Below are 12,811 nucleotides of genomic sequence, written 5' to 3' on the forward strand. Positions count from 1 at the left end.
AAGCTTATGCTCTAAAAAATTTGTTAGTCTCTAAGGTGCCACAAGTACTCCTTTTCTTTTTGCGAATACAGACTAACACGGCTGCTACTCTGAAACCTGTCATTATGCAAGGCACTGAATTTAGCCGTATAGAGTGGAAATCTGTCAACTTCATGAAAAAACTCGCACAGATACAGACAGACATCATCTTCCTCTCCAAATGCAAACAGATGGACATCATACCGAAAGGACTGAAGGTAAAAAATCCATTACAATCTACATACCACACAGACTATGCTGACAGCTTGTGCCACACACTCTCAAGGAAACTGCGGAACCACCTGATTAACATCCTCTACAGCAAACAGGGAAAGATTAAGAATGAGCTCTCAAAACTGGATACTCTCATAAAGAACCAACCTTCCACACAAACTTCCTCGTGGCTGGACTTTACAAAAACTAGACAAGCCATTTACAAAACACACTTTGATTCTCTACAAAAGAAAAAGGACACTAAGCTATCTAAACTACTATATGCCACAAGGGGCCACAACAATGGTTCCCGTAACCCACCCAGCAATATTGTTAATCTATCCAACTATACTCTTAGCCCAGCAGAAGAATCTGTCCTATCTCGGGGCCTCTCCTTTTGCCCCTCCACCCCCACGAACATGATACAGTTCTGTGGTGACCTAGAATCCTATTTTCGACGTCTCAGACTCAAGGAATATTTCCAACACACCTCTGACCAACATCTTAACCCACAGAGACCTTCCTGCCAACACTACAAAAAGAAGGATTCTGGGTGGACTCCTCCTGAAGGTCGAAACAGCAGCCTGGATTTCTACATAGACTGCTTCCGCCGACGTGCACGAGCTGAAATTGTGGAAAAGCAGCATCGCTTACCCCATAACCTCAGCCATGCAGAACACAGTGCCATCCACAGCCTCAGAAACAACTCTGACATCATAATCAAAAAGGCTGACAAAGGAGGTGCTGTCGTCATCATGAATAGGTCGGAGTATGAACAAGAGGCTACTAGGCAGCTCTCCAACACCACTTTCTACAAGCCATTACCCTCTGATCCCACTGAGAGTTACCAAAAGAAACTACAGCATTTGCTCAAGAAACTCCCTGAAAAAGCACAAGAACAAATCCGCACAGACACACCCCTGGAGCCCCGACCTGGGGTATTCTATCTGCTACCCAAGATCCATAAACCTGGAAATCCTGGATGCCCCATCATCTCAGGCATTGGCACCCTGACAGCAGGATTGTCTGGCTATGTAGACTCCCTCCTCAGGCCCTTTGTTACCAGCACTCCCAGCTATCTTCGAGACACCACCGATTTCCTGAGGAAACTACAGTCCATTGGTGATCTTCCTAAAAACACCATCCTAGCCACTATGGATGTAGAAGCCCTCTACACCGACATTCCACACAAAGATGGACTACAAGCCGTCAGGAACAGTATCCCCGATACTGTCACGGCTAACCTGGTGGCAGAACTTTGTGACTTTGTCCTGACCCATAACTATTTCACATTTGGTGACAATGTATACCTTCAAATCAGCGGCACTGCGATGGGTACCCGCATGGCCCCACAGTATGCCAACATTTTTATGGCTGACTTAGAACAACGCTTCCTCAGCTCTCGTCCCCTAATGCCCCTACTCTACTTGCGCTACATTGATGACATCTTCATCATCTGGACCCATGGAAAAGAAGCTCTTGAGGAATTCCACCATGATTTCAACAATTTCCATCCCACCATCAACCTCAGCCTGGACCAGTCCACACAAGAGATCCACTTCCTGGACACTACGGTGCTAATAAGCGATGGTCACATAAACACCACCCTATATCGGAAACCTACTGACCGCTATTCCTACCTACATGCCTCTAGCTTTCATCCAGATCATACCACTCGATCCATTGTCTACAGCCAAGCGCTACGATATAACCGCATTTGCTCCAACCCCTCAGACAGAGACAAACACCTACAAGATCTCTATCATGCATTCCTACAACTACAATACCCACCTGCTGAAGTGAAGAAACAGATTGACAGAGCCAGAAGAGTACCCAGAAGTCACCTACTACAGGACAGGCCCAACAAAGAAAACAACAGAACGCCACTAGCCATCACCTTCAGCCCCCAACTAAAACCTCTCCAACGCATCATCAAGGATCTACAACCTATCCTGAAGGACGAGCCATCGCTCTCTCAGATCTTGGGAGATAGACCAGTCCTTGCTTACAGACAGCCCCCCAATCTGAAGCAAATACTCACCAGCAACCACACACCACACAACAGAACCACTAACCCAGGAACCTATCCTTGCAACAAAGCCCGTTGCCAACTCTGTCCACATATCTATTCAGGGGATACCATCATAGGGCCTAATCACATCAGCCACACTATCAGAGGCTCGTTCACCTGCGCATCTACCAATGTGATATATGCCATCATGTGCCAGCAATGCCCCTCTGCCATGTACATTGGCCAAACTGGACAGTCTCTACGTAAAAGAATGAATGGACACAAATCAGACGTCAAGAATTATAACATTCAAAAACCAGTTGGAGAACACTTCAATCTCTCTGGTCACTCGATCACAGATCTTAGAGTGGCTATACTTCAACAAAAAAGCTTCAAAAACAGACTCCAACGAGAGACTGCTGAATTGGAATTAATTTGCAAACTGGATACAATTAACTTAGGCTTGAATAGAGACTGGGAATGGATGAGTCATTACACAAAGTAAAACTATTTCCCCATGGTATTTCTCCCCCCCACCCCACCCCCCACTGTTCCTCTGATATTCTTGTTAACTGCTGGAATTAGCCTACCTGCTTGTCACCATGGAAGGTTTTCCTCCTTTTCCCCCCCCTGCTGTGGGTGATGGCTTATCTTAAGTGATCACTCTCCTTACAGTGTGTATGATAAACCCATTGTTTCATGTTCTCTGTGTGTGTGTATATAAATCTCTCCTCTGTTTTTTCCACCAAATGCATCCGATGAAGTGAGCTGTAGCTCACGAAAGCTTATGCTCTAATAAATTTGTTAGTCTCTAAGGTGCCACAAGTACTCCTTTTCTTTTTGCGAATACAGACTAACACGGCTGCTACTCTGAATCCTCTATCCATATTCATTATTTTGGTTTCAACTGTTGCTGACTCAATCTGGGTAGCAATGGTTATTGCTTTTTCTAGTGTAAGTTGTGGTTCTAGAAATAAACATTCTCTTACATGAAGCATGGTTGTTTTCTCAATGAGCTGGTCTCTAATCATCTCATCTACCATATTCCCAAAATCACAAATTACAATCAGACTCCTCAGGGAAGCAATATACTGCATTATAGTCTCCCCAGTTTCTGCTTACGCTGGCAAATTCTGTAGCGATTAGCTACTACATTCACTTTTGGTACAAAAAAGTTCTTTAAGGCAGTGAGTGCAGTCTCATGTTTATCATCTGCAAGGGGAAAAGTGTAAAATATATGCTGCCCTTCTGCTCCAAGGCAGTGGATTAGCAGAGCATGCTTTCTTACTTCAGAAATCTCTGTAGCACTGATTGCAAGCAGATAAGTCTCAAACATATGGATCCAGGCAGTAAAAGCAATTGGAGGCTCACCTGGACTTTGTAGAAAGGGTACAGGTGGGTTCAGAGGCGAAGATCCCACCCATGTCGCCAAAATGTTGTAGTAGCCAGGCAAGGTGCTAACAAACTTCAACAGGACTCTGGGTTCATTCTGCATCAACACCAGAGCTTCGAACGCATTTGACAGAGCCCCAGCTCCCCTCCCTTGTGTGCAGTGTCAGCTGGTCACTGGAACTGACTGAGCAACACTAAGGTAACTATAAGATCCAGCTGCAGAACCTTTCGGGGTGTATGTGTGTGTGAATGAAAACACATGCTGATTTCAATGCTTAAATTGTACTCTCAATAAAGGCAGCATATTGCCTTGTACCCTTTTTAAAAGATTCCATGTGCTTCTTTCAAAGTAGCAGCCGTGTTAGTCTGTATTCGCAAAAAGAAAAGGAGTACTTGTGGCACCTTAGAGACTAACAAATTTATTAGAGCATAAGCTTTCGTGAGCTAATGCATCCGATGAAGTGAGCTGTAGCTCACGAAAGCTTATTCTCTAATAAATTTGTTAGTCTCTAAGGTGCCACAAGTACTCCTTTTCTTCATGTGCTTCTTATAAGCCAGTGGTTCCCAGACTTGTTCCACTGCTTGTGCAGGGAAAGCCCCTGGTGGGCCGGGCCGGTTTGTTTACCTGCCGCATCGGCAGGGGCTTTCCCTACACAAGCAACGGAACAAGTTTGGGAACCACTGTTATAAGCATAAAGAAAAGGAGTACTTGTGGCACCTTAGAGAATACAGACTAACACAGCTGCTACTCTGAAACCTGTTAGAAGCATAACATCTCCAGCTCTTAACAAGATGGGCCGCTTGCCAGTGTATCTCAAGGATGGCCTCTCTTGGCCAGAGACCATTTACTAAGAGGCTACATACCAGACTGATGACTCCCCTTTTAGGCAGGCTGGGAATTGGTTCCCCCACTGGTGCTAAATCCTGCCAACTGGAATAGATGACATTTGTCTCTAACAACATGGAGACTCCCTGGCAGTACTTTGTCCCAGGCACCACAAGGGCCGGGACTCCCTTGTAGGATTGGCCAAGAAAAGATACATCTAATTTGATTGTTCCTTGATGGGAGACTCCTTGGCCACTGGCTCCCTCTATTAGGATAACTACAGGCATGGGATGCAACTTGCTCAGAGTAGGGCGGTTTCTCCAGAAATCCTCTGTGATGGTTGTGACCTGAGACCCTGAATCAATTACAGTCTTGCACAGGATACCATTCACTTCCACAATTTCCTCATTCAAGGGCTCCACCAGGCTTGGATGCCAAGTTGCAACTGGTAGAATATGTTGGGAAGCTGTGAACACTAATGCTACTGGAGGACTTCTCACCAGCTCTAGGCCCTTTACCAGCCCCTCAGTGCCAGGCTTTAAAGGGGCAGTTTGAAGAGGGAGCCTCACCTTGCCCTGGCCCCATGAAGTGATGCTGAAGAGGTTGATGGCAGCCCCGGGCTATGTGGCCTTCTTGTGCACAATGGAGGCATATGAAATGGCCTCTGGCGCCATGAACACTAACATCAGGGGAATCTTGACCTTTCCCCATCTGGAATTTTGATATGTTGTCCTTACTACTGCACCTTGCTGCAGTACTTGTGCCTCCAGTTGTCCCATTCTCTCATGGCTCTGTCTCTGGAGGACAGTCAGTTCTTGGACTAGCCCAGTTAGGCCCTTTACTGCCTCCAGCATCACATGATCTGAGGTACTGCTGGGTGGAGGCACCTTGGGAGCAACCTGCACAGCACCATCTGACTGGGCAGCTTGTTTCATGCTGCTTATCCTCTGGGCTGGCATATCCATTCTACCCTCTATGTTCCTCTCCTGGGCCAGCTGATGCAGTTCTCCTTGCAGCTGTCAGAATGTCATGTAGCAAGGCTGCATAAGTGTCAACCTGTCCCGCACTTCTCACTCCCTGATGCCCTGCATGAACTGCTGTGTCAACTTATAGTCCCTATCAGGGAAAGAATGGCCCCCTCAGAGCTTCTTCTCTACTACCCGCAGTAGGGCCTCTAACTCGATGGCACAGGATGAAGCTGTCTCTCTAGAGCTCACCCTTGAGCTCCCGCTGTGGAGTGGGGTGTGGGGCTTGCCCCGCCCTGGCACTCCAGCTGGGGCACATGGTTGGGGGCCACTCCACACGGCTCCCAGAAACAGTGGCATAGCCCCCCTCTGGCTCCTATGTGTAGGGGCAGCCAGGGAGCTCCACTCTGCATGCTGCCCCCACTTCAAACACCGCCCCTGAAGGTCCCATTGGCCAGGAACCTCAGCCAATGGGAGCTGCAGGGGCGGTGCCTTTGGACAGGGCAGCATGCAGAGCCGCCTGGCCATGCCTTCATGTAGGAGCTGGAGAAGGGACATGCTGCTGCTTCTGGGAGCTGCTTGAGGTAAGCGCTGCCCAGAGCCTGCACCCCTGAGCCTCTCCCCATGCCCCTGCCCTGATCCCCTCCCACCCTCCAAACCCCTCAATCCCAGCCTGGAGCACCCTCCTGCATCCCAAATGCCTCATACCCACACACCCAGCTGGAGCCCTCAACCCCCCACCACAGCCTGGAGCCCCCTCCCACACCCTGAACCATAGGTGGCGACTCCGTGGGGGCTCCAGGGATGGAGCACCCATGGGGAAAAATTAGGGGGTGCTCTGCACCCACCAGCAGCCAAGCTCCCCCCCTGCACCCCACCTCCTCCTCCACCTCCTTCCCTGAGCGCACCGCATCCCTGCTCCTCTGCCTACCTCCCAGTGCTTCCCGCCTTGCCGCCACCAAATAGCTGTTTGGAAGTGTGCTTGGAGGGAGGGGGAGGAGCGGGAACATGGCACGCTCAGGGGAGGAGGCGGGGAAGAGGCAGGGCCAGGGCAGGGATTTGGGGAAGGAGTCAGAATAGGGGCAAGGAGGGGCCGGAGTTGGGTCGGGGACTTTGGGGAAGGGGTTGGAATGGGGGTGAGGCAGGAGCGGGAGGGGGCTGGGGAGGGGTAGAGTCGGGACAGGGATGGGGGCAGAGGGGGGTAGAGCACCCACCAGCGGGAGCAGAAGTTGGCACCTATGCCCTGAATTCCTCATTTCTGGCCCCACCACAGAGCCCACACCCCCTCCCACTCCCCAACCCCAATTTTGCGAGCCTTCATGACTCGCCATTCAATTTCTATTCCCAGATGTGGCCCTCGGGTCAACACGTTTGCCCACCCCTGCTCTAGAGCATTGGCATCTCTCATAAAAGTCTGCCATGGGGTCCAGTGATAAATGGCAGTCACTGTATCTGCTCTAAGCTCTTCAATAGCTCGGGTTGGAAACTGCTCCTGAGGTGGCGGGTTAAGAACTAATTTACATCCCCCCCCCAGGTATCTGACAAGAGTGGGGAACTTCAAAGGCTCAGGAATGCCAGTGGCTGCTAGCAGGTACTATATATCTTTTATCCAGTCCTCTGTGTCTATCCTGCAATCTGGACCACAACTGAACACAGGAACCCCACGAATTTGGTGCCGGGCAGGGAGGTATGACATTACTGTGTTCCTCCCCAAGATTCCCCCCCTCCCCCATAGCTTCACCCTTAGTAGCAGGAGTTTTCTGGCTACAATACTCATTGGGGGTCTCTATTCTCACTGACACCAAATCAGGGTCAGGCCAACCCCCCTGGGCTCCAAACTGTTAATCAATGCTGTTCTGGTTCTCTTGTGTGGCAGCTTCCCTACTGTGCAAAAAATTAAATTTCCCCTATCTGAGTCAAGGCACCAATAACTAAAAAATTGTAGCCCCCCCCTTCCAGTTCAGTGGCCCAGTAGGAGGTTGTTCAAGAAAGGGGAAGCCTGCATTGCGACTTTTTACACAACTTTGGGAAACTGAGCCTGAGGCTCCTCTGTGTGCTCTGCATTGTGTGTCAGTGTATGTTCACCTCAGACCAGAACAAGGCTTTATTCTGTAAAGAACATAGAACAGGATTACAGTCCACCAGCCTCCTCTCTGCTTGCCTGCTACCTGCTCCCAGCTCAGCCAGTGCTACGACCTCCTGCTGGGGGGTAGAGAGTACATCCTGGTAGGAACCAGGAAGTTCTCCCAACATGCTGCATATTTCAGAGTAGCAGCCGTGTTAGTCTGTAGTCACAAAAAGAAAAGGAGTACTTGTGGCACCTTAGAGACTAACAAATTTATTTAAGCATAAGCTTTCGTGAGCTACAGCTCATTTCATCAGATGCATTCAGTGGAAAATACATGTATATAAATCTCCCCACTGTATTTTCCACTGAATGCATCCAATGAAGTGAGCTGTAGCTCACGAAAGCTTATGCTCAAATAAATTTATTACTCTCTAAGATGCCACAAGTACTCCTTTTCTTTTTGCAACATGCTGCAGTTTTTAGTCCACAAATTGTAGTTCCCAGAGCCGCTGTTGAAGCACACTGGACCTTGGGCTAGACATTGTAAAAAACACACTCTATCTCCAGCATGGACAAGGCCTAAAAGATGGGAGCTCAAGGGTGAAAAAGCCTCACTCACACTCACACTCACACTCTCTCACTAGGGCTGTGACTTTGTTTTCTGTGGCTTCCTATTTAAGTGATTAGGTCACAGCCCTAGCTACTAAGGCATATCAAGGTCTGGGAAAGCAAATTATGCAGTAAATAGCCAGTTCTTGCTATACAGCTGTAACTGTGTACTGTAGCTAACAACATGGGCTTAAATAGTAATTTTGGGCTAGACTTTCAGGTGGTTTAAATCAGCAAAGCTTCATTGACTTCAGTGGGTCTAGGCTAATTTACCCCACCTGAGAATCTGGCCTCCAATTTACATAGAGACAGGATTTAACAGGAGCTCCCAGGCCTTAGGAGTGTGCACTGACCTGCAGGATACTTTCACATGGGTGTCTCTCAATATCTCTTTTAGAAGCCATTCCACTTCATTTAAATAATTGACCATTAATTGGGTCAGAGAACAAGCACAAATCATTGTACAGTCCAAAACATGCTATAGTCCAGTAGTCAGGGTGTTTTAAAGACGGGGAAATTGAGGTAAGCAACTTGCTCTCCATACACAGTAGCAGAACCAGGAATCAAACCCAAAAGTTCTCACCCCACATACACTGCTCTATCTGCTAGATAATTTTGTAGACAGCATGCTAACCACTGCTGCTGAGGAGATTTGCTGAAAAAATCAAGTTCTGCTCTCATTTACAATCTTGTAAAACTGAAGTAAATCCATATCTGAAGTTTATCCTCCTTATTCCAGATTTGCTTTGATGTAGGAAAGCAGAATCTAGCCCATAAAACATAGAAGGAGAGCCTCTATGTTCTACAGAAATAGACCCTGTAAGGATTTGGACTGACTCTAACTCCAAGCCATGTTATAGACAGAGGATGGAGAGAAAAACATATATTAAGATGGATGGATAAATGAACAGAGAAATCCCAGCTGGATTTAGCCTGCAATATCCTGAGAGTAGCTATCACATTGCCCTCTTCTTTGTACGGTAGCAAACACTGTATTAAAAATTGTATTTTTAAAATAAATTAAAAGGAGTGAAACTGCATTTCCAGTGGATGAGAGGAAAGGGAGTCCAAAACAGGCAATAAGGCCATTTGGTGAGCTGCTGTGAGGCCCTGTGCAGAAGTTTGACACCTACGGAAACAGAGCAGGAATTCTTTGAAGCAAAGAAACACACACAAAAAGTATCTGTTTTATGGCAGAGTAGGTGTGTCTTTGTGAAATATCTCCCTGAATCAAGTCTCTATTGGGAGCTCAGTCCATCACTGCAGACAGAGAAGCTGCTGTAGGTAGGCGTGGGGCTGTGGAGTACTGGGGTGGGGGTGCTGAGATGGACAAGCCAGGAACACAAAGGCACCCACACGCTATTTTGGCAACCACAGCAGATGGCTCACCCCATTTATGGTAACTTTTATCCCAACTGCCTCTCCCTGGCCTGGGTTTTCCCCCTCTCCCGCTGTCTGGAAGCACATCTCTCCTTTTCTGAACTCCAGCTCCTGCTCTCTGTTCCAATTTTGTCCATCTGTTCATCTCCTTCCCCTGTTTTACCCTCCTCTGGACAAGCTTTGGCTCTAGTGTTTCCAATTTAGTAATCACACAAAACCAAACACCCCTGCCCAACCCCTTCTCTGAGGCCCCGCCCGCTAGCTCCATCCCCCCCCCATCACTCACTTTTCCCCACCCTCACTCATTTTCACTGGGCTGGAGGGGGGTATGGGCTCTGGGCTGCAGGAGGGAGCTCCGGGCTGGGGCAGGGGGTGTGGGGGATGAGGACTCCAGCTGGGGGTAGGGCCGGGGGTGAGGTGTTCGGGATACAGGAGGGGACTCGGGGCTGGGGCAGGGCTTAGGGTGTGGGCTCCGGTTGGGGGTGTGGGCTCTGGGGTGGTGCCGGGGATGAGGGATTTGGGGTGTGGGAGGGGACTCTGAGCTGGGGCAGGGGTTAGCGTGTGTCGGGGGGAGGGCTCCAGCTGGGGGTGGGGCAGGGGATGAGATGTTTGGGGTGCAGGAGGGGAGTCTGGGCTGACCCAGGAGGTTGGGATGCTGGGGGGGGGGGGGTGGTGTGAGGGCTCTGGCTGGGGGTGGAGCCGGGATGAGGGGTTTGGAGCGCAGGAGGGGACTCCAGGCTGGGTGAGGGGACTGAGTGCAGTGGTATGTGTGCAGGTCCCAGCAGTGCTTACTGTGGCTCTGAGGAAGTGGTCACGAGGTCCCTGTGGCCTCTAGGTGCATGTGCAGCCAGGCAGCAGTGCGCGGTGCCTTCGTGCCCACAGGCACTGCCCCCACAGCTCCCATTCGTTGCGGTTCCCTGCCAATGGGAGCTGTGGAGCCGGTACTTGGGGCGAGGGCAGCACCTGGAGCCTCCCAGTTCCTGGCCGCCCCAGCACTTAGGGGCCGCAGAGACCTGGCGGCCGCTTCTGGGAGCAGTACAGAGCCAGGGCAGGCAGGGAGCCTGCCTTAGACCCAGCACCCAGCTGCGCCGTTGACCGGACTTTTAACCGCCCTGTCAACGGTGCCGACCAGAGCCCCCAGGGTCCCTTTTCGACTGTGAGTTCCGGTGGAAAACCAGATGCCTGGCAACCCTGTTGGGCCCCTGCACAAATTCCACCCACCAACGACTTGCCCCCTTTGAATGCAGGGAGCTGATTGGGATGCAAGTGAGGGCAGCGGCTTCAGCAAATGGGACTGAGCATGTTCCAGTCCCTCCAGCCTGCTCAGTAACAGCAAAGTAGCAAATCGTGATGGGAAGCGGATTCTCTGATTCCACGCGAGGGTAGCGAGCTCAGCGCTGTCTCCTCCTCCTCCTCCTTCCTGTGAGTAGCGGCCAGCTCATCTCCTCTGCTTCTCCCCGCACCACCCAGCCTGGAAGGGGAGAGAGGGGACCCCATTGCAGCCCCCAGGCCTGAGAGAGGGACATGAAGAGCCTCAGGAGCTGCCGGAGGAGCAAAGGTGAGGCTGGGGGGAGGATATGAGGGTGGAACTGATGTGGGTCTGGGGGAGGGGCGGATGTGGTGGGGGATGGATATGGGGGCTGGGCAGGATTGAAGGGTCAGTCAGATCTGGGGGGCAGAACTGATGCGGGGGCTGTGGGGGCGTGGATTGATTTGAGGGTTGGGGGGGCAGATTAATTGCTGGACTGAGGTCCAGCCAGATGAGGGGATGAGAGCTTGTGCAGTGTGGCAGAAATCCTTCACTCCGTAGATGTGGGTGAGGGGGCAGCTAATTGTCTCACGCACACTGGCGGGGTGGGGGAGGTCCAGACATCTAAAGAGACCAAAAACCCGATATAATCTTTAAAAAAACACACACGATTTTGGGGTTAATTTCATTGGCAGGGGCTGACTCATGGAGGTCGGCAGTGCTACATTTTCACAAGATTCCAGGGCTGTGATTCTCCGAATGGGTTCCTAGCATCTCAGCAAACACCATGAATCAGTTTCAGGAAGGGAAACTCCCAGTTGCTGCGCAGGTGGGGCGTATCTCTGAGCACAGGAAAGTGAGACTTACCCTATTCCACTGTCCAAAGGGAGCGAGGGCCTCAGGGAAGCCTAGGAAAAGTCACCAGAGTGAAGCTACTTGCGACATCAGAACCTGTCACTCTAGAGTCCAGACTGTGTGGGCACAATTTCTATCTAGCCTGCATCTCCCCCTGTTGAGAGGGATCGAATACAGATGTCTCCTGCCTTCAGTGCAGACAAGCTGTGCAAGAAAGAAACTTCAGGCCAGCCAGAGATCTGGCAAATTCTGGGGTAGCACCAGCTCCATTGTAGTTAAAATTGAGAAGCCCTTTCTGTTTTAAGGATGACATTTCTTGGTGCTCTCAAATCTGCACAGATACTTGGATTGCCTTGTAATTTGCTGTGCCTCATGGGAGCAAGGGTTAATGGTCAAATTACGGGTCATTTGACAAAGGGGTTCCTAAAATATAGCCCCCCCCAAACATTTTTCTTAAAATTGATGGATTTTCTGACAAATTTTTGTACACTTGGGGAATCAAGTCATAGCTCTGATCAGACCCCAAAGGATCTCACTAGAATATTTCCCCCCCCAGTGCCTGACACCCATTACCTCTTAGGACAGTGGCCCCAAACTTTTGATGGTTGTGCCTTCCCCTTAATCCTGTCTGCTCTCCTCTGACCGGCCCTCCCCTGAGCTGGAGCTCAGAGCTGGGCTGTGGTTCCTGAGGGGGTAAAACTTGTGGACAGGAGCAAGGGGCTGAGGCTGGGGCCACAGCTGAGGGTGGGTCTGGGGTCAGGAGCGGGGCCGGGACTGGGAATGGACCGTGTCTATTGGCTGAGACTGGGGGCAGAGGTGGGAACGGAGCTGCAGCTGGCCACAGTGGGGGTCAGCATCCAGGTCCATGGCCAGGTGTGGAGCCACACTGAGGCTAGAGATGGGGCTGCAACTGGGGCCGGAGCAGACCTGGGGGTGCTGTGGGGTTGGGTGGTGCTCCCCCCAATCCCCCGTGGGGGCTGACCCAGGCCCGCTGCACTCCCCGAACATTCCTCCGTGCCCCCCTAGTTTGGGGACCTCTGTTTTAGGAGGAGCAACATTTTAAATGTTCTATTCAATAAAGAGTTAAACTCTCCAGACTGGCTGGAGCCTAATGCTCATGCACTGAATGGATTATACTGCACATGTGCAGAGTACCCAAGAGGGCTGCTAGCCACCTTGCTTTGCTGTGATCTGCCTGGCTCAAGGAATGTGCTGTGGCCATTAA

Source organism: Dermochelys coriacea, chromosome 7, assembly GCF_009764565.3.
Source record: "Dermochelys coriacea isolate rDerCor1 chromosome 7, rDerCor1.pri.v4, whole genome shotgun sequence".
Classification (NCBI taxonomy): Eukaryota; Metazoa; Chordata; order Testudines; family Dermochelyidae; genus Dermochelys; species Dermochelys coriacea.